This window comes from Anas platyrhynchos, chromosome 7 (assembly GCF_047663525.1).
Source record: "Anas platyrhynchos isolate ZD024472 breed Pekin duck chromosome 7, IASCAAS_PekinDuck_T2T, whole genome shotgun sequence".
In the NCBI taxonomy this organism is placed as follows: Eukaryota; Metazoa; Chordata; class Aves; order Anseriformes; family Anatidae; genus Anas; species Anas platyrhynchos.
This window is the reverse complement of record NC_092593.1, coordinates 7,092,009-7,114,372: the sequence shown is the minus strand read 5'-3', so window position 1 is coordinate 7,114,372 and position 22,364 is coordinate 7,092,009. Positions and strand designations below refer to the sequence as shown.

Sequence of the window (22,364 nt, the reverse complement as noted above, 5' to 3'; positions counted from 1 at the left end):
GTGTATTCCTTCCACACCAAGAAGTCCCCTGGGGACCCTGCAACCAGCACCTCCTGAGGCCTCTCACCACAACCAAGCAGGTGCTGTACAATGTAGAGGGCTGCCCTGGAGACCACCAGAGGTTCCCTTCAGAGCTGGAAAATGTTGCCCCACAGCCTTGTCCAGTCCAGTTTTGACCGTTTTTGGAGATCCCACAGCCTCTGTGGGATTAACCAGTCTTCCTGGGAATTATGCCCTTTATACCTAGTCAGAACTTCCCTTGCAGCAGCCCATGTCTGTTGCTCCTCATCCTTTCATGGTGCCTCTCCGAGAAGAAACCTGCTCCATCCCCTCTGAACCCTCCCTTGAGAGACTCGAGTACAGCAGTCAGCTCTGGCTCTGCCTTCTTCAGGTTGAACAAAACCAGCCCTCAGCCTCACCTCATCACTTGCTGTCACATGTTAGTAATTACCTGAAAAATTGGTCTCCTTTTATTTAAGATTCTGGTGTCTCACCCCACAGTAGAGCACAATTTTGGGTTTATAGCTCTGTGTTTATTTCCAAGGAAATTTTACTAGCCTGATGTACAAAAGCTACTTAAACCTTCAAATGAAGTCATCTCTGCTGCAGAATACAGCTCACTAATTAACCCTTCACAAAAACATCTCAGCTTAGGTCTTAAAGGACAAGCAGTGGTGTAGCCCAGTGCAAGGGCAAAAGGCTCTTGAGGAGATACCAGGAAGGATCCTGAGCGTGCATTTGCATGGACATCAGAAACTGCCTGAGCCAAGTTCCATCACGTTGCTTTGAAAGCAATTGGACATTAAAAACGAGGCTGCTCCCACTCAAATAAACTAAATTTGGATTTTAAGTGCAGCCCCGCTCTGCAAAGCAGCTCTATAAAAATGTCATTGCGGGACTTCCTGTTTATTGTCTCTCGCAGACTCCGAATGAAACCCGTTCCACTAAAAAGAGACCTTTTCTACAGAGCCATTTGCAAATGCAGGTTCTCCTCCTTCACCCACTGCTCTGAAACAAAGGCTCCAAGTCCACCTCCCCAAACCCTGTGCGATACCCTGGCTTTTGGGATACCCACCTAGCCAGAATCAGCTAATCAGCTTTCTTGCTCTGTGCTCGATCCATCCTCCTCCAGTGTCCATCTGTCCTGTGGGTCAGTCTGTCCCTGTGGCACTCTGCTGGCGCTGCACAGGGCTATGGGAACAGCCAAGAGCAAATGCAGCCTTTAGCTTAAGCCATAGATGGGTTGCTCTCTTTGTACCTACTAGAACAGCTGTGAGATGGAGCAAAACCTACTTATTTTCATTGCAGACGTTGGGATTTTACAGAAAACCCAAAGAAAGCCAGAAGCCTGGACATGACAGGCGTGAGTACAAGGTTTCCTCTGGCATTGTCGACTCTCCCAGCCTGCAGCACGTACAGCCCAATTCTGACCCGTTAAAGGAAGCAAATGCATAACAACTGGTGCTCCTCTCCCGCAGCATCTTTTGAGAGTCGAACCACGCTTTAAATCACTTTGCTGATGCACACCAGTAATTTGTCCTGAGAACAAAGAGAGACCGCTCCCCTCCCCCAAAGCCAGAAATATCTGCTTTATCTCAAACTCGAAGGTTGTTGTTGTTGTTTTTGTTTTAATTTGCTAGTTAAATCTGATGAATCCCCACAGCCAGGTATGAGAGTGAGCACTGCACATCTCCAGAAAGCAGAGAACAGAGCTAGGCTCCTGTCCTGCAGCACATGGGACCATATGCCTGCCAGCTGGAGCAGTAACAGGTAACAGTTGCACGTAGGGATGCACTACAGCTATAAAAGAGCAGCAGGAACAGTTTGAGCAATCTTTATGCACACCTTGGGTGGATCTGCTCCTTCTCGCAGCCGGCAGGCTGGGGAAATTGCAGCTTTTCCAGGGAATCTGCTGTCAAGATCCAAGCCTTTGTGCTCCAGAGTGGACCAAAGAAAGGAGGAGATGCTTCATCAGAAAGAAAAATAACACAAAAGCATCCTGCTTGCATCTAACCACACTTGTAAGGGTGGATAATAGCTAAAGTTTGAATATAAGACTGTGCCAGTACAGCAATATAGCAAAGAATAAATGCTGGAGTTACCGGGCAGGAGAAATGACAAGATGCAGCTGGGTAGAGAGCGGAAAAAAAAGAGTTAGAATAAGCAGATCTCATCTGCTGGAAGCCCAAAACAGTCCCAAAGGATGTTTCCCGGCAGTTTGCTGGGTTTGCTGGTGTGGGCCTGATGCGAGCAGCGCCGGAGGGACTGCGGGGATGGGATTGCTCTCTTAGCTCGCTTGCCCTCTGCCGGATGCCAGGGGCTCGGCGAGCCGGGTCCAACATGCAGAGCACCCGGGTTAAAGGCGGCTCCTGCCCCGTGCAACACCAAATTTCTGCAGGGCTGCATGCACTGGTAGCTGGAGGGCGAGGGTGTAGGGAAAAATTGAACGCATGAGGTATAGCAGAGCTAGAAACTGCAATGGATATAGAAAGCTGTGGAGGGTAAGTTAAAAAAAAAAAAAAAAAAAAAAAAAAAAAAAAAAAAAAAAACTTTGTCTTTCCACTTGTAACCCTCTGAATTGCACAGCATCAAAATGAGACAAGATTTTTCTAGTTAAGGTTCTCAAGATTTGGAGATCTATGCCCCTAAAGGAATTAAGGGCTGCTTTCTAATGCCATGTAAGCCAGGAAATGCCAGCAGAGAGGGGCTCAGTGGAAGGGGCACAAAAGTGCCATCTCGGCAAAGCCCAGCCATGGACTCCCTGCTTCCTCCTGCAATGCTCAGCAAGAAGCCAGCCTTCCAGCAGCTTGGGCAGTGTTCACACCAGAATAATCAGGAGGTGCCAGAGAGAATGGGAAGCCCAGCACCAGTATGGGGCCAGTGGAGCTCCCAGTCACGGTGGGTTTTACCGGAGCAGCACTACTAAGGGCAGTGGCTCAATACAGTGTCACAGGGAGAGATGGGCAGCAGCTGTCTGCTCGCTTTTGCCTTCATGAGGGTGTTTGGCCATGCCCAGGTGCCTGTCCCATGCTACACCATGCTCCGGGGACATGCCTCTGCTGGGGGAGTCGAACAGAGGAGCGACAAGGGCACAGCTGATGAGATGGGAAGATAATGCAGCTTTCAAACTCTTCCAGCCACTTAGCCACTGCAGAAACAAGCCCCATCCCAATGGCTTTTTGTGGGCCAGCCCTACCCAGAAAAACACGGACACAAAGGATCTCCTAGGAATAGCTTCTGCATCTCTTAATTTCACGGGACAGGTCAGGGCATGGAGCTGCGCAGAAGCCAGCAAGGATTCCTGTGCACCGACAACAGCAGCAGCCTGCACGAGGGCTCCAACGAGGTTTAAATGGTGGCCTGTGGGAAAACATCAGCTTCTCCAGGCACAGCAAAACCAGCAGTGATGAGAAGCACCTGGAGAGATTTGATAGCAAGATCCACGTGGCACTGTGACACCTGCTCTTTCACCTGCACCCTCCCAGGCAGGTGGAGCTTTTCTCTTTCTCAGGACACCTCGCAGATCCCCCACTGCTGGGAATTCATTGGAGAACCCACCCTGGAGTGGCTGAGAAAGGACATGACTGTGTGGCTTCCTATACCCAACACTGCTGCTTGCAAAATTGCCACAGTTACCCCCTACACCCACTTTTCTCCCTGAAAAGCAAGTAGATGCCCCCCTTCCAGTGTGACAGTAACCTCTCACATGAGGACAAAGGGTGCTATAACACACATTTTGCCAACAGACACAGTAAGTACTGACTCCAAAAAGGGCAAAAGCACAGTGAATGTCATGAAGCACTATGTTAGTCAGGCATGAACACATGCCCTGCGTGAAGTCTGGAGCCCTGCAGCTCAAATACAAGGCTTGCTTCCCATGCTCTGGGTGGGTCCAAGGCACTGCTCCGGTGCTGGACAGACAGCCAGAGCCTGAGCTCCTTGGCAGGTCCTTTGAACCAGAGCAGGTCCAAGCTCTGGGTATCTCAGCCAGTTTTCAAACCCACTCTTAAACAAGCAGTGTGGATGTCACAGCTAGCCTGGGGTTGCTGCAGCCTAGCGTGAGCCCAGGAAGCCTCTCAGGGCTGTGCTGCACACTGGGACAGTAAACCCACCGTCCCTGTGACCGCAGTAAGCTGTCCCCAGAGCAGTACAGCTCTGCTGGTGTAAGTGCACTGGGGACTTCAGTGAGCCCAGCTAGAGCCACTCAGAAATCACATCACCCCCCACCCCTGACCCACATAGCTCTGCGGGTAAAAGTCTGTAGCACTGCTCTGGCCAGAGATATTAGACATAACAAATGTATTTTTAAAACAAGGGGGAGGAACATTTTTCAGGCCTAGGGGGTAGAGGATGTTGGCTTGAACTGCAGGAGAAAGTTCAAGGTCAAATCCTCCTGCATGCAAACCAGCTCCTGCGGCAATGCTTTGCAGCAGTGCCAAGTATCAGCCCCTAGTCTAACATCTTCCACACAAGTATCGCTCTGCTCTGGGCACACAAACGCTTCTAAAGAAATCAGGCTGTAAATCAGCTCTGCTCTTGGCTAATAAAGTCCTCGAGGCAAGGACGGTCTCTAAATATTACCTGAAAGCCAAGCGACAGAAAGCCAGGTGGTGCTGCCTTTCTCACACCATGTGGGTGCCGCTGCCCCGTGCTTCTCAGTCAGGGTCCCCACAAAGACAGGGACTCATAATTCTTATCACCACCTCTCTTCCAAGACTGGGACAGATGGATGGACAAGCAGATCGTGCATCAGGAAAATGGATGACATGTAGAGTATCTCTGGCTTCAACAAGGTCTTCCTCCCCACTGGGAAGGCAACATTAAAGAGCATGGACCATTCTCAAGGGATACCTATCCCAAACCCCTTTCCCCAGCAGAGATTGCCTGAAGCCTTAGTGTTTTTAGCAAGTGTCCTAAAGAACCAAGGGGATACTTTGTCAGCTTGAGCTCCAGTCAGTTGACAAAAACAAGAGCTAAAAACAGACTCTGGTCCTATCTGGGGCCTCACTGCAAACAGATGTAGTTTTACAAGCTGTTTTTCTTGTTTTCTAAGCGTTTTGCTCTCCTCCTTGTTGGAAGAGAGGCAAGTGGTTGACAGTAGGGAAGGGAGCGATGAAGCCCATCCCATTCACGATGTTTGCTTGATCTCACTCATGTCTCCCAGCCTGAGCCACAGCAGGTCCCTGGTACAGCAGATTAATGTCCTTGCGTGCAGCAGATTTATCACTGTCCCCCCGGGCAAGGTGTCCCTTCACTTTTATTACAGCAAACTGTTTTCAGAAGAAATGCTGCATCAGGAAATTAACTATGCCACAGATGCTAAAAAAACGTGGCTTGTGTCACTTAAAGCTCGCAGCGTGGCCATTTTTCTTCCCTGCTCCTTTTCAGTTCCTTGTCACCCTTAAAATACATCGAGAAAGGGACGTGATTAAGGCCCTGCAACTTTGTCCTGAGGTCTTTACCTCAGCCAAATCCTCAGCAGAATATTTGTCACGTGCCTGCCCCGAGGGCCATTTCGGAGTCCACCCAGCCACCTGTGACTGCCAAGTGCTCTCCTTAACCGTGGTCCTGCCCGTGCTCCTCGCCATGCCGGGGTCTTGTGTGCTTCCCAAAGGGTCGGGGAGCGTGGCCAAGCTGTGTGGCAGCCCTATGGCAGGGCTGAGCAGAGCCCCGAGCCGCCGGCTGCGGGGGGAGGCTCCGCGCATCCAGCTGGAAGAGGCCGTCAGGGCCGCGGCCTGCCAGAGTCAACACTCGCCCTGACCTTCAGCTGCGAGCGAGAAAATCCCGTAACGCACGCCTTGCCACGAACAGCTGTGCCTGCGCCGTGGCCAGGTGAAATTACTGTAACGGGCTGCTAATTGGCCTCTCGCTGAAACCGGGCCAGAGGCAGCAGTGCCGGGGAAGATGCAGTGCAGTGGGGGGAGCATGGGTTGTCCTCCCTGGCACATCCTTCATCAGGAGGCCACTTGCGAACCATCTGGGCTTGCAGTGGGTCACCTCCAGGCCTCCCAGCTCAGCTGGGGTCATCCCATCTCCAGAGAGTCCTTCACCCCAGCACTGCTTGGAGGAGAAACATCAGCCTGAGCCGCCCTGTCCTTCACACAGGGCCCTGTTCTTGCCACCTGTCTGCCCGCAGAGACCCTCCTGGCTGGCTTTCAGGAGCAGATCCTTCCCTTTGTGGCTCACCTCGCCCCACAGCCACGGATGTCCTTCTGCTGGTGCCCAGTGGTTAGAGAACTTCGCCTGGTGCCAGGTTCTCCTCCGCTGCCTGGCTGTACTCTGGGACATGTTGGCTTTGCGTCCAGATTTTTCAAATATTTTGCTTTGTGGTTTTTCATGCAGCGCTCAAGATATTTTGCAAAAGGCACCTTATAAATTGACTCAATGAATACACATAAAACACCAGGTTTAATCCTTCCTTTCACATTCTTCCTCTCATTACTAAAATGTCCCCAACATACCAACCCCCTCCCCACCTTGTGTTTAGGCCAGACCAGGCCAACTTAAAATACTTTTGGCTTCTACAGGAAGACTGGAAAATGATTATTTTATTTCAAGGAAGCTTGTTTTGGACTAAAATCAGGGCTTGTAAACGATTGAAGCGAAGAACGGCTGTAAGGACTATCACATCAGGTGCACTAAATAACAACAGCGTATTGTTGTTTTCATGCCAAGCACTCCAGCACCAGGTGAGGCCTCCTCTCACCAGCTCTTCTTCACTGGGGCAACATGAACGGGAAAAAGGAGATATATTTTTTTAAATGATAATAAATAAATAAATAAATAAATAAATAAATAAAGAGCAATTACTCAGGGACAGAAAGGCTAAAGGAGCCCCAGCCCTGGGTTGAGCAGTGTGGGCGCAGCCTCAGGGGCAGACAGGACCTTCCCACACCAAGAATGGGACTGTCTCCCTTGAACGGGTCAAAAAAGTGCAAGACTTCATTGAGTTACTCCTAAAAGCTGGGTTCAGCTCTCCAAAAAGCAGGCCAGATGGGCACTAGTTTGGAATTAACTTTAGAGGAAGATCCATCAAACCTGTTTTAGTTTTCTCACCACCATGGTGTTTGTATCGTAGCCGAAAACAGCGGTGCTCAGCCATTAACAAGTGCCTGCACTCACCATCCTCCAGCTCCCATCTTCTCCTTGCAGCCCAGCTCTGCTCAGCACCAACGGGTCATTTCCATGGCTGCTGAACACTAGAGAAATAATGGAAAAGCATCAAGGAAAAGCAGTGCAGGTGAAACATGGTGGTGGTATTTCAGCCTGTGCTGGCCCATGCTCCGCATGCATGGATTTCCTCCAGCTGCTGAGAGATGGGGAGAGACGGGAGTATTGGAAGGCATTTTGTATGTCACCAGGTTATATCTGAGCATTCAGGATCCTCTCTGCCACTGGATGATAGGGTCTCATCTGAAAAACAAAAAAAAAAAAAAAAAAAAAAAGAGAGAGAATCGTGCTTTGGTACCTCCGTCACATCCATAGGGCACAGTGAGAGACTCATGCAGTCCACAGGGACCGGGGGGCACCTACATCTGACAGGCCTCAGAGTGGCCCCTGGTGATAAATCCCAGAGGATAACAAACAGCATAAGGCTCATAATGGGGTCTCATCAGCCAAGAGGTCAGAGCAGCCAAGAAACCACATTAGCTCAGATTTTGTTCCTAGATCCCTAATCCTGCAGTGTAACTTTAAAATATTCCTTTAAGGATCACAATGTTCTGGGCAAAGAGACCTTTGGGACTTCTTGGGTAAACGTGGGCATTTCTTGTATTCATTACCAGCCTCTGGCTGCATTAATACCTTAGCTATTTCATCACAGGCCTCTCATGCTTGTTAATATGTCTTTTGGACTCATTTCAGCCCGCAAGCCTCCCAGTTCCACAGTTTTGCTGAGCAGCTTTGTCCTTTTTCAGAAGGAGCTGAGCGCTGTGGTCTGGAGGTTAAAGCCCTGGAGACCTGTGCATGTGACAGCCTGGCCTCCGTCCCTGGCTCAGTGCAGCCCGGGCACCCCTTTTACCCTTTCCATCCCTCTGAGCCCCGTGGAGAACACCCACCAGCAGCAGGGTGACCTGGCCCCAGTGTCTGTGGGATGAGGAATTACATGTGAACGGATGCATTTGTGTTCATCTGACCTTCTCACTCCTTCACTGGCAGCCCAAAACACCGTCGCAGCAGTGAGGCCAGGCACAACACAGGCTCAGCCTGCCCTGTCTGACACCTGTGAAGCTTCAGAGTAAGGCTCTGAATGCAGAGAGATTGGGCTGCTTTGTCCATTAAAACTAACAAAAACGATAAACCCTGCTTTTGACACAATCTTAACCATTTGCTGATGACTGTAGGCTTAAATGGAGTTTTGTCCTCAAGGTCAGGAAGGGGAAAAGACATAAAGGTGCTTGTCATGGGATTTGTTTACATTTTTTTATTGGGAATAGTTCACTCCACAGGTCAGGGAGAGCCTGCAAGCAAAGCCAGCAGCAGTGAACCCAAGCCCACGTGCCTGGGGAAAACCAAGCCCTGAGAGGTGTGTCCAGGGGTTACCCTTGATGCCCTTTGGGGGAGGAAGATGCACAGAGCAGATGAGGACCAGAGTCCAGTCCTTGCTCCACGTGCTCCTGGCAGCTTCCCTGCCTGTCTCCCAGGACAGCCCTCCCCAAACTCCTTTCCCTTAGAGGTCTGGAAGAACCAAGACCTTTGCACAAACTGGGGTCACACACGGTGCAATGGAATTCATCAGGGCCCAAAACCCCAAGACTTAATCACAGGAGTGTGCAGCTAAAGGAGTCAGGCTGGCCAGCTCGGCTGTGGCACCGTCACCCAGCTGTACAAGTGGGACCTTCCAAGCAGCTGGCTTTGGTGCCACCTAAGCACAGAGATTTTGTTCCTCTCTAGGGCTTTTAACAGTGGTTTAATGAGCAATCAGCCAAGCTGGCTGGGAAGAATGATTATTAAAATGTTGTTGCTCTTCCTGATAAAACAAATGTTGTTTTCATTGGCCTACTTTGAATGTTTCTCAGGTTTAGGATGAAGAAACAAAGCATCCACAGTTTTCAGCAAAGACCTATAAATTTATCTTTAAAAAAATAATAATAACCCTGGGTTGTTTTTGTGTTGTTGTTTTGGTTTCTTTCTTCTTTTTTTTTTTTTTGTCATTTTCCCATGAAAAATCTAGGAAAAAAAATCATCAGAAAGAGATGTGCCTGGCTAAAATGCTCAATTTCACAAAAAGGACTGGTTTTCATCTTAGATAAACAATTCCTGAGAGAAATTTAGGAGCATGTCAGTTGAGATAGTTCATATGGGTTCAGTTCCACAGGAGCTACTGGATCTGAAATTCTTACCCTGTCACACTCTGAAACTGTCAGTAAGGGAACCTGCATCCTCCAACCAGGTAACTAAACAAGATTGACACGTCTTTGCTCTTTTCATTATAGTCAGGGGTTTGTTGCTGCTGTTGAAGGCCTTAATTTGCAGAATTCAACAGCTTTACAATTCCCCCACGCCTTCTGTTCACTAATTGCATCAATGAAAGGAATGCATTTGATTTATATCTAGCTGCATCGAATGATTGACACTCTTTAATAGGAACAATATAGTCAGCAATAAGAGAAATGTCACAGTGCTTCCCAGGATAACAATAAACTGGTAGATCTCAGAGATTTTAAAAGAGGACTAGGTAAATTAATTCAGATTGTTCCTCCTGGTGTCAAGCCTGAAGCTGATGTTTTACCAAATCTACCTTAGAAGTGAAAATTGGTGAGGAAATAAAAGATATGAACTTGTCACTTATCTTTTTGTTGCTTCAGACTGGATCTCAGACCACCTTCTGAAACACAGCTGGCTCCTCGGCATACACAAACTACCCTAAGAGAAAGCCTTGAAGCAAATCTTCCCCCATGACCCTTCTTTCCTCTGCTCCCTTCAAGGGAGCAAGTACAGGTCTCTCCTCACTGAACTGCAGATGGTGACTTCAATGTCCTTGACTTTAGGAAGGGAAGCATGAAAAGGAGGAACTGCGGAGGGTATTGCCTCTTCCGAAGGCCCAGTGACACCTCTCATGAGGCCAGAACTTTGCAAAACCTCAGATAATGTTGACGCAGGTAAAGTGGTTTATTGGCATCCAAAATACTCATCAGCCTTCTTGCCCCTACATTTAAGGGAAGGGCCAGAGGTGGCATTAAGCAGACAATGGCTAGTTCAGATGAGCTGTCCGACCCTGTTTTTACACAGGCAAGCCCACAAAACACCTGGATTTTCTTTCCTTTCTTTCCATAGATGTCGTCATGCTGGTCTGGCCACTGCAAACATTTCCACACTGATGGCTCTAGAAGCTTAATTCATTTGTGCTCAGAGGCGAAGCTGAGTAGCTGAGTCAGCACAAGCTCCAGTCCAGCCAGGAATGGGGAAAGGGAAGCCTGGCTTTTATCAGTGCCCTTTGCAGACACGTTTGTGGGGCTGAGTTTTGGAACTGGTGCTGGAGTGTACAGGAAAGAAAATGACTGAGAACAAAAGACAGAGGGAGGACAGGTTCAGAGATGTAACTTCAAGTCTCAGGGTGTTTGGGAGACTCTCAGCCTGTCAGTGACACAACCCCAGGGTCGCTTGGCTGAGGCTGTGTATGCTTGTGGAGAAGAGAAGTGGTAACAACAGGGAGATCTTGAGCCTTCCAGAGAGAGACACAATGCAGTCCCTGGTACAGCAGCTGAAAATGGCCAAATTCAGCCTAGAAATCAGCTTAGCAGTGTCTATGTCACCTTACCTAAGCCACCCCTCAGCGAGCAGCTGTGGACAGCTTGAGGTGATCAAGACCTTGGCCTCAAAATGAGGCCTACATTTCAGTGAAGGACTGCTCCAGCACCGCTTCCCGACCAGTGCAGCCCGCTGGCCAGATACTTCTCTCCCTCAGCCTAACCCCACAGCTCAGAAACCAGCCAGAAGAGACCAAAACGATCGTTCAGTCTGAACTCTTGCACAAAACAGACCACAGAGCCCGCCCCAGTAATGCCTGCATGGATACACTGCAGTCCTCCGGAGCCACTGGGAATACAGAGCTGGAAACAATAGCTTTGAAAGAGCAAATCAAACTTGTAAAAATAAAGGGGGGGGGATGGCGGCAATAAAAGTTGTGATGAGTCAAGGAGATAATTATGTGTGATAGCAGGGTTTATTTGGCTGGGGACCAGCAAGAGGCACTGTCTGCATCCAGCCCCCTGGGATGAGGATGACAGAGCAGTTTGTGCGGCTCTGAGAGAATTCGAAATCTCCAGACAGGAGAAAGGTGAGGGAGAAGGCAGCAGTCTGAGATGGGGCTGGGCCTAATTCAGACACGCACAAGTCGTTAAGCTAATGTCTCTTGGCTAATTACACACACGGAGTCATATCCTGCAAGGAAAACAGCACAAGAAGCAGCCTCATGGAATGGGCACTAAACAAACGCATTAGGCAGGGGAGCAGTAATCCCTTTTTGATGCCAGCGGGGTGTGAGGCATTTCTCATCCCCAGGACTGCAGCCATTCAGTCACGCTCAGCCCACGGGAATCCCACAGAAGCAAGAAGCTGCAAGAAGCTACAGGCCCCCCATCACCGCTTCACATACAAAGACTCGGGGCAAAGAGGAAGAGATCTGGCCGGTGATATGTGCCTGCTGTTAAACACACCTCCCTAAAAAGAGCTGAGAGCCCCTGGCTTAGATTTAGTAATAAGCCCCCGAAATGGGAACAGAGGAAGGAGGCCGATATTTCTGGGTATTGTTTGCAGCTCTGCCTGTGTTTGCTCAGTGATTCAGCACAGCATTATTGGGGCTTTTAGATGGAAGCCATGAGTCACCCACAGAATTTCTTCCTTCCCTCTCTGGAAAACCCACAAGCCAGGAGGGTGAACATGGGGAAGGACATTTTTCTTGATGAAATCATTCAGCCTCACAGGTTTCCCTATCTTATCTGATGCCAGGTGTCTGTATATCTCAAGCTCCTCCAAGCAGGAATGGAGTATACATAGCCTGATGCCCTCAGGGCTCGGTGCTGAAAAGTAGGACCTGCTGTTCTTCAAAGCCAAAACCAGAAGAGACCTCAGGAGCACAGTCCGCTTTCATACCTCCAAACAGCATCAGCTCTACCAGAGCCACTTCTGACAAGCGCTTGCCTCACCTCCAGCTTAAAAACTTCCAGAGGTGACAATTCAAGCACCTCGCTTCTCCACTACATGGCCATCCTCATTGCTGAGAAGTTGTTTCCTAACACAGAACTGTAGAATAACTGAAGCTGGAAAGGACCTCTGCAGGTGTCTGCTCCAACCCCAACTCAAAGTAAGGCCAACCAACACCTAACCTGGACCTCCCTTGCTGCAGTTTCAACCATCACATCATGTCAGGTCTGCCGTGGGTACAGGGAATTGATGAGACCTCTTCTCCTTACAGTAACCTCTTGCACACTTAAAAAAAAAAAAAAAAAGAAAAAGCCCTTCCTTCTCCAGATCCTTCAGACTTCACTCATAGGTCATGTTTTTGGGACTGCTGATCTTATATGCCTTATATCCCACAAACAATTGCAAGTCTCCAGCCACACAGATCCTGGAATTGCCAACCTCATAAAGACTACTGGGAAAAGTTAGAAGCACTAACCTCCACAGGCTTCGTCCACAGAGAAAAGAAGGCAGAGGAAAGGCAAGCAAAGCAGAAACAGTTCATCATACGCTCTGAACACCAGCCTTCCCTTGGGCCCCTTCCCCTCACGTCTCCCATAACCTCAAGCACAAAGACACATAAAAACCCAAGTCCTCGGTTCAGCTGTTGATAGCTGCGGTACTTCTGGCTGTGCCAACAATGCTGCACGCCCCATTTCTTCCCCAGGGCTAGCAGCATAAAAGAGTGGAAAACCTAACTCACGAGACATTCTTGTTATTGTTTTCTAACGGGGCCGTGCTAAAAACCCTCAGCCCAGAGGAAAGCCCATCTGTGCCATGAACAGGCCGAGCACACCCCTTGCCTCCAGCTGCTGACAGGCAAATGGGGAAGAGTGGCTCATGGACCAATGCTTTCCTCGATATCCAGAAAAATTAGGACCAGGCCACCCTTGGCTGGAGGCCCATGTGTGAATACCCTCTGCTCTGCAAATCGTTTAGCTGTGTCACCCCACACTCCTTCTGGCTCTGCTCTGCCATCCCTCCCTGCTTGCCCCATTCTGCAGAGCATGTACAGCCTCAAGCAAGAGAAAAGCCCTCCTTGGGCTTCTTTTTGAACCCAGTCCCGCATTCTCTCCACGTCCTCCCCTTCCCCAAATACACGTGCATTTTAGGGCTGAGAAACTCCAGTCAAAGAGAAGCAGCTTTAGGAGAGCAAGGCTTTGCATGGAAAGGGTCTTGCCATTTTAACCAGAGTCTCCTGCCAGCGAACAGCACAGCCCTTGAACGCGCAAGGAATTTTGACCTCACATAGTGAAATTTCCTAGAACTTTAAACCTTTGTTGTTGTTGTTGTTGTTGTCGTCGTTTCTTTGGCTCTCTCTCGCTTTTCAATTTTCCACTTGGCAACCGTGTTGAAATGATGCAAGGAAGTAGCCACTGCTTAACTGCAAGTTATTAATTAGATGCCAGGGTGTCTGTGCGTGACTGCACGCAGGGCGGGGGGGGAAGGGGGTCCGTCCCCTGCATTACAAAATCAATGAACCAGATTGGTGTTTCTTTTCTGCCTAGAGATATAATTTAGTGGCACGTCTCTGTTTGCTTCAGAACCAATTCCTGAAAGAGAAGGTACTTGCACAGCCTATTGGGGAGGGGAAAGGGGAAGAAAAAAGCCCTCAGTGACCACGGGCTGATCCTTCAGCTGTTGAAACTCTTTCCTAAGAGTCTCAACCTCTGTTAAAACAAACGCTAATTGTTCTTCACCAGAAACAGTCCGAAGACGTGCTGCTGTAAAATACCAGTCTGACAAAATTGAGAAAGACTTCAGGCGCTCGGGGCTACCCAGCTCTCCAGGTTTTCCCAAGACTTACTGCCACCCCAGCGGGAGTTGACACCCCTCCACTGAGACAGCGTGTCTGGCCACACGCGCCCTCCCAGACTGCTGCCGCGCAATTGAAAGTAGATTTGCACAAGCCATGGCTGAAGGCGCTGCGGTTTTCGGTGTTGAACGTACACTTTGCCCTAGACACGTCTCTGCTCTGAGGATCTCATAGTTTAAATACCCAAGACCAGCAAACATCCCAGGGGGAATCTGTTCCAATGGGTAATTACCCTCATTGTTAAAAATTAACAACAAAACAATGATCGTAGACAGCTGGGCCTTTCGTGCCTTTTATAGCAACATTCCCATAGCTCTGCTAGGGACATTGTTTGGGATTTGTAAATAAATTTTCACCCCAATTCAGGATAAATCCTTAGTTGTCTATATCAGATGTTTTCCCAACAGGGAACGGCTGCTTCCCATGAGGCTCGAGCCACGACGTATCTTCCTGGCATGCACATCCCAAGAGGTAAGTCTAGGGTCTTTGATGCTTCAGAGAGATGAGTTCCAAGACAATGCTGGTTTAACCCATGGCGTTGGCCAGCATTGACACTGACAGAGGCTTGGGAGCCTTTGGATGCATCCTTCCCTCGAGGTTCACTGCTAACAGATGGCCCAGGGCAAAGGGAGGCTCAAGGACAAGCCTAAGCATGAGAAAACTTGCAGCCAGCTCATCTTCAAGGGGGTAGGCACAGGTGGCCAGGAAATGGACTTAATTGCAAAGAAAAACAACCCCAGACCTTCCAAGCCAAGCTGATAACCCAGGAGAAGAATGGTGGAGGCCTGACAAGAAGGGTGGAGGGAGGTTGGTTAGCTATGATGATGTGTACCCTACAAAATCAGAAGGCCATACTTGGTTTGGAGTGCTCCTGAGTGCCAAATCCTGAGTGGTTTCGGGACTGTCATTTGGAGGCAGACCTCAGCTGTCCCATTGTCACGTTGACTGTTAAAAGCAGTACCTAATTTTAGGTACTAGTTTTATAACTAGTACCTAAAACGCAGTACCTAGTGAGCCAAGAGCACATCTAGAAAGCCTGGTTATCACCATGGTAAGGATACTACACCCGGAAACCAACCTTTGACAGATCTTTCTCTCCCACCTTCACTTGCTCCTACATACTTGGCTGCAATCCCTTCTCCAGAGGCAGTTAGGTCAGAAAGGAGGAGGTAGACCATCTTTCTTTGGCCCTACATCACCATTCACTGTCCTTTCTGCACGTAAAACTCCTCGTGCAGCTTCCTGTGAACCCAGGGCTTCAACCTCAGGTTTGGGTCCCTCATCCTTCTACCACCCCATTCAATAACAATTCATATTTCCGTATGCCTGCAAGTGCTAGCCAAGACCAAGGGCGTGGGCTTGCAAGTGGCAAGAAAAGGCTGCTGCAGGTCCCCTAGACACAACGGCTGATCACCACCTTGCTGAAAAACCAGAGCAGCAGGATGATACAGCCCATCACACAGACACTGGGTCAGCAGGAACAGGCAGTGCTCAGTCCCTGCCCCAAGAATCAGAAAGCCTCACTAGTCCAGACCGAGAAACATCCCCAGGGAATCTGCTCCACTGGTTAATCAGCATCGCTCTTAAAAATTAATAACAAAACAATAATAGTAGGCAGCTGTGCTTTTCATGCCTTTTATAGCAACGTTCCCACAGCACAGCGAGGGACATCATTTGGGGTTCACAAGCAGCTTTGGGGCTGCATTTGGGCCTTCTTCTCTTTTTCCATGGCCTACCTCTCACCTGCTAGCCTCTGCTGACCAGAAGGCAGCCGGCCTGCCACTTCCACTGCAATAAAATCAACCAGACAGCAGAAAAGCACACGCACACGCAGCAAGCTTGGTCCTAGCCTGAGTGAAGCTTAGCATTCCTTCACATTCTGGGTTGTGGAAAGAGTTGTTCAAACCAGGCTCATAGCAACCTTTTAGACGTCGTACTCAGAGTTATGTAAAATATTTTCCCTGCTTTGGTAGTTGGCAAACTTTGTTTTATAAGACAAATGGAATTTATTAATGCAAAATATTTATCAAGTCTTTGTATTTTTTTTCCAAGGGAGTGGAGAGGTTGACCAGGAGTCTTTCATCTTTGTTGGCTTCTGAATGTTAAAAATGCAGCTGATTTAGAGCAAGACCACAAGCCAGAGTCTCTTTCATTTCCACATAACCCCTTTTTCTGCAAGCGATAGCAAGCTCTGCCTTTGAGAAACGTGTCTTCTTCCTGCGGTGATGGCAGGGAACGCTCACAATGTGCATCCTCAAAAGCTTGGGTGATCTCCATCCTCCAGGTGAGCAACAGAGGTAAAAGACGGACAGCAGGCAGGTTCCTCTGTGCTCAGTCCTGCAAAGATGAGCAAAGTGAGATGTGCTGTGCCTCAGGGACCCCGCATCCCCCAGGAGAATAAGCGTAAGGGTGGGAACACAGAAGAAAGGGGGAGTAGCAAAAAAAGGGGAGGACAGCACGTTGGCCAAACAAACCATCATCAAACAAGCACCATCATCAAACAAGCACCATCATCTTAAGCTGCCAAGCGCTGCTTCCAGGACAATCAGATCACAAAGCACTTTTCTTTAGGCTTCCGTATCTGCCTGATGGTTTATCATCCACCTTTTCTTTGACTGTTTTCTTCAGCTTGATAGGTACCAGCATAGTCTTCACTGGAGGTTCGTAAGGACTGCCATGGCATACGTAACATTTTTGTCAGAGGTGGGTCCACTTTGGAATAAATATCTCTGCTTGCTACAGAAATTTGTATTTATTTTCTTCTTTTTCTTCATGCACAAAGAATAACAGTTTCAGGAGACTAAGGTTAAAATCAGTTGTTTGATGCCTGGGTTATTTATTTGTTCCTCTTCTTCCCTTTCATGACTTGGGTCCGCTCTGCAATTAAGGTTTTAAATGTTCCTTTTTATCTCAAGTTCAATCCACTACAGTAAAAACAGTTTCAAATCCAACAGCTTGAATGGAAACAGACACAGTTGTCAGAGACCAGGTTCCTATCTTTAGGCAATCGGTGTGGCCCCACAGCTGGGATCACAGAATCAGAGAATGGCTGAGGCTGGAAGGGACCTCAGGAGGCCACCTCATCCAAACCCTGCTCAAGCAGGGGCACCGAGAGCAGATTTCCCAGGACTGTGTCCAGATGGATTTTGAAGATCTCCAAGGAGGAGATCTCAACCTGTGCCAGTGCTTCGTTGCCTGCCCAGCAAAGTGCTTCCTGGTGCTTAGACAGAACTTCTTGTGTCTGTGCACATTGCCTCTTGTAAATAACGGGATATCAGAGAATCCTGCTCTGCATCGAATCTTCTCCCTTCAAAGGTGAGGCCCAGTAGTAGGAGGTGGCTCAGAAGAACTTTATTGAGTGAAGAAGCCAACAGCCCTCTTGGTTCACCACTTAGCATCTCCTGTGAAATAATTTTATTTGGAAGAGTCAGGTCTTCTCTTCACACTTTCAAAGAACTGGAACTGGTCCAAAAATGCCTGAAGGGGAGAACAAAGCAGTGACTTGAAGGACATTTGTCTCAGGGTGGCCAGGCCTGCAGAATACAATGTTCCTCTTACAATATTAGACTTAATCAAAGAAACGGAGAGAGGTCACAGAGCAAATTCCTGACTCCAAATTCACGAGTTATAAATAAGTATTCCCTGGTGTGGACAGAGGTCCCTTCGGAAAAGCCCAGTGAGTCAAGGCTGAAAATATTCCATTTTGGTGGACAAAATACAAAAGAGAAGTCATCGTTAACACGAGAGCCAGAGGATCCATGAGAGATGGTCCCCTTCATGCCAGGTAAACAGCCCCACGTTGCAGGAATGGGCCCAAACCAGAAAGCCCCAAACAGAGAGAAGACAGAAAAGACGTAACCAAGTGTAAAAGGGGGAAGTCATCACCTGGCCTGGACCACCCTTCCAGTCGTCTGCTATAAGGTGTCTTCGGTGCCAAGGTCTGCTCTTGGCTGTCCACCCTCTGCTCACCTGGCTGTGATGGGATGAACTGTGGCCCCGCAGCTCAGTCTCCTCTGCAGCAGCTCCCCCACATCCCCTTCTTCATGCTCTCGCCACGAAGAGCAGGCAGGGCTCTGAACACAGGGGTGCCCGACATCTCCAGCCTGAGCAGAAACACGCAGTCCCGAAGCGTATCCATTAGATGCCCGAAGGCCAGGAGAGGACATCTGAAGCCGAGCAAATTCCAGGGAAATCTTTTACATCACTCACATTTCAAAAGCGCAGCCCAAAGCCTCTGCTGGTGCAACCTGGCAAGAACGTGCCCCTCATTGCACAAAAAATAAGAAACCCAGGCCAGCTCTCCCTCCGCCACCACAGGGGCAAGGGGCAGCCGTGACAGTGCGCACCACAGCAGAGCTCGGAGGAGAGGCCGGCTCTGCTTTGCCTTTCCTGCTGAGAAATCAGGTGCATCCCTCGGGTTGGGGCGTGCTGAAGGTGCAGCACAGGGAAGCTCAGGAGCTTTCCTGGTGATGCTGCTCATGCTCTAGGTCAGGAGAGAAACAGGGATGTATAGCAGGAGGTGAGCGATACAGGACAAGAGAAGAAAAAGAGGTGGGTGAAGCTGAAGAGGAAGCCAGCCCTTTGGTTCTCCAAATACTGCTGCAAGGCTGGCCCAGGTAGAGCTCAAGGGAAGTTTGTGGCCCGACATTGAGGGATGCCAGAGCCCAAGGAGGTTTCTTTTAGGCAGACGGTGGGGTTTGGGCAATGCTGTGCTGGCTTCTCCCCCTTTTCTTTGCTTTTGTAGTTTGAGGTGCCATAAAGGCACTGCCCTTTGCTTGGGGAAGAGGGAGATGCTGAGGCCAGGTCTGAAGCTCTGTGCTGCAGCTCCGGGCATCCCAGCCCAGCTGCAGGCACCAGCTCCAGCACCAGTATGAGCACTGGGGGGAACAAAGAGGGGGCGGGCAAGCTCATTCACTTGCTAATAGGCTACTGAAAGCAAGACATCACATTTATGATTGCCATGCAGGGATACGGTCCAGCTTGCTAAAAGCAGAGGGAAAAGCATGACAGGGCAAGAGAGGAGAGGAAACGGATTGGGTTTTTCAGATGCACCCCAAAATCCACACAACTCGTAGGAGCCCCAGGAGGCTGAGCAGGGCAGTGACACCAAGATGCTGAGCACCCAACAAGAGTTTTTCTCAGCTCTGGTTAGAGAAACCCTTTCCTGCAGAGCTGCCGCTGTTCGTATGCTTGGAGCAACACTGTACAGAAAGGAGAAGGGCTGTTTTTTTGGGGGGGATGGGAAGGGGGAGCACAAACCCTGCGCTGGGAAAGCCACACCGATGAGCTTGTTAACATTTGAAGAGACTGCCTGGCGTGATTCCTTACACAGATCCCTGCCAAGAATTTGCAAGAGGAAAGTATATTTAGCAATCCAGGGCATGCCAAAGCCTTGTCAAGAGGAGAAAAAAAAAAAAAAAAAGAAAGAAAAAAAAAAACACTTTGAATATGTGGAATAGCAATTAGACATTTTCTAAGCAGCCATTTTCAAAATGCATCCAGGCATCTAATAAGGGCACCTGAGGCATATCCACAACCCTGCCACACTCCGTGCCTCAAAAGACATCCGCTAAGGGGCGAATACACAGAGCAAGGGCACGTTAGCGATGGCAACTGCCCACTTGCAGGGCACTGGGGCTGGTCCTAAGCTTGCGATCCTCTGCCACCCCCCTGAGCCACTGCGAACACACGGTCTCGTGCCACCGCGTGCTATTTCACAGCATCCTCTGAGGAATCGTTTCTCCTAAAGCCGTGAGCCGTGCTGCCTGAGCAGTTTGATGAGAGCTGTGCCACCAGCTCTGTGATGCTTTGTGTCCCCGAAAGGAGCAGCTGGTGAACCTCCAGGTGAGAGGAGCAGCAGCTGGAAGCTGGGACAATGCGTAAAAGCAAATGGCAGCTTACAGCCCACCACAGTGACCCCAGCCCTGGTCGATTCTCTTGTTGGCCAACATGCTGAGCTGTAAAAGTGTCAATAAACTTCATTGCTAAGCTCCTTTCTTGCTGGGGAGAGACCTGGATATGTCTTCCAGGACAGGGCATGTCTGCCCCAGGGAGGTCACTCACCTGCACTGATTCTGGAGCAGCTGCTGGGAGTTTCCCTGGGGTGCAGCATGGAGAGAGAGGCTTGGAGGAGCTCAGGAAAGCCATGGACACCTTGATCTCACCCAGGGATGAAGGCAGCCAAACATGCAGCGAGGCCACGACCTTTGCTGTTCGTGGACGTGAGAAATCACACCAGGACGTGCTCTGTAAAGCATGACACAACCCCACAACACCCTCCTAGGACGTACAGATGCTTTCGACAGAGCAGCTTCCCCAATTCCTGCCTGCTGACCACCGCTTCCCAGCCTCCCCGCTCCCGTTTATTCCTCCTCTTTACCCAGCTCTGTGCCAGGAGGGCGTGAAAAAGCAGCTGGGGAGGGGGACAGGTGAGCAGGGGACCCCCGAGGTGGGCAGGGAAGGACGGAGCCAGGCTCGGCCCCCAGCCGCAGCGCGGCAGTGGCGCCCGCTGGCCGCTCGCAGCATCGCCCCGGCCGCAGCAGCTCTCGGCTCCTGGCTCTCGGTTTCTCGCCCTCGCCGCCTCCTTCCCTGCCCTCACGGCGAGGAAAGGCGCTGAGCTGGCAGCCCCGAGGCTCAGAGGTCCCGCTCGGTGGCCTAGGAGAGAGCCACAGAGCTCCTGGCAAGGCAGGACCAGCTCAAACCCAAATCCCAGCCTGATTTTCTCTTCCCGTTTCCACCTTGCCCTTTTTCCACCCTCCGCCCATGCTAATCCCCAAGGGAATTAAATCATTTTGGGGTATCAAGGTAGTGTGGATGTATCCTCTGCACCTGCTACCAAGTGGCTATTTCATGCCAGGTGGGGAGGCTTTAATCAAAGCCACGTGTTTTAATTATGGCCTGTGCATTAATGAAGACAGAGGGCTGTTATATCACAACCACTAGAAATGAGAAAATGGAAGGAAACATCCCAAGCACCCCGAGTGGGGAACAAAAGGCAAAACACACAGACCCCCACCTGTGCTTCCAGTGGCACCTCACGAGCTGGTACCACAACTTCCTGCATCCATCACCCCATCACTGCAGGCTTCAAGGGAGTTTTGGTGCAGTAGAAGAATCTTGTGCAGGAATCTCAGACCTCTTCCACACCCTCTCAGAGAGAACGCTTTTTTGCTCCTTCTCTGATTGCCAAACCCACTGCGCACAGTGCCTCCCTGTGGAAACACCCGCAGCGCAATCTCTCCCCAGGCACACCCCATTTTATCAGTGAAGGCTTCCATGGGATGAAGATGCAAACCAAGGCATCAGCGCACAGCCACGGCCTCATCACGATTTTCTGAGAAAAGGACTCCCGTTTTAAATGAAAACACCTTAATAAGGGAAATTGTCTTTATTTTGATGCAAGTTAAGCAAAAAAACAAAAAACACTTTCCTTTAGTAAGGGAAGCTTATAGCACTGAACTTTAAAAAAGAGGAAATGGGTTCAGGGATGCCAAATTCAAACATTTGAGTTGCATGAAGACTTTTTGCAGATTAAGAAAGTGCTCCTATTTAAGTCCTCTTCTGAATACAACTTCCAAAGACATCGGGCTCATTAACGACATTGTCTTTATTGTTCTTAAGTTGGAGCAAGAGGACTTAAATATTACTTTACTATTTTTCCTTTAGCCGTTATCAAGGCTATTATTAAGACCTGTGTTTTCTGATGTGTATTGTGAAGGACAAGAGAAATGACCAAAAAGCCCAGCTCATAATCCTGAACTAAATCAAAACTCACCTAACAAATCAACTGTAAAAAAAAAAAAAAAAACATTCCAGTATCCCAAGCTTCAGAGTCTAAGGAGGTGATTTGGAGGCAATTATTAGCCTAAACAGCAGCTTTTCCTCCAAGATTGATGGTCCCAGGAGTTGGCTCAACATGAAAAAGCATTGCTGCAATCTAGAATGGACTCAGGAACTTGAACACACAGAGATGAGAGCCCTACAAGTAGGGAGAGCAACCCAATCACAGCATTTGTGCGCGCTGATATTGAGATCTGCACACAGCCCAAAACACTACGGGCTGAGGTAAGCCACCATCTGCAGCTGGCACTGAAAATTAGCAGCACCAGCCAGCAGCAGAGGATGACAGCTGCTCTTTATTTATTTCAGTCTCTGCCCTCAAGCCACGATGCTCTTTTCTCTCCTTGCAGCACATGCACGGCTCTCCCAAGTCCTCCTCAAAGGCGAACAGGAGAAGGCAGGCTGATGTTCCACTTTCTCTCCTCTCCCCTTCCATCTGCTCGCTCCTCCACTCATCCATTTGCTCTGTGCTATTCCTCAAGGCACAGACATCAAGGGCACCTCAAGATGTGCCTAAGTTCCCCTCACG

At 49.4% G+C, this 22,364-nt stretch overlaps 1 long non-coding RNA gene across 3 annotated transcripts; it reads right to left on the bottom strand.

Annotated features, from left to right (window-relative positions):
• Nucleotides 1-6,581: 6,581 nt before the first annotated feature.
• On the bottom strand, nucleotides 6,582-20,935 carry LOC106020455 (uncharacterized). Of its 3 annotated transcripts, none has more exons than XR_011810502.1 (5): nucleotides 20,060-20,935; nucleotides 17,882-18,099; nucleotides 12,620-17,473; nucleotides 7,123-7,413; nucleotides 6,582-6,719 (listed from the first exon to the last, which is right to left on the bottom strand). It is a non-coding gene; the product is annotated as an uncharacterized lncRNA (long non-coding RNA). The 3 variants fall into 3 exon arrangements; XR_011810503.1 differs by having other exon boundaries at nucleotides 17,966-18,099; nucleotides 20,060-20,934; XR_001195961.5 differs by lacking the exons at nucleotides 12,620-17,473; nucleotides 17,882-18,099 and having other exon boundaries at nucleotides 20,060-20,828.
• Between the last annotated feature and the right edge of the window lie 1,429 nt (nucleotides 20,936-22,364).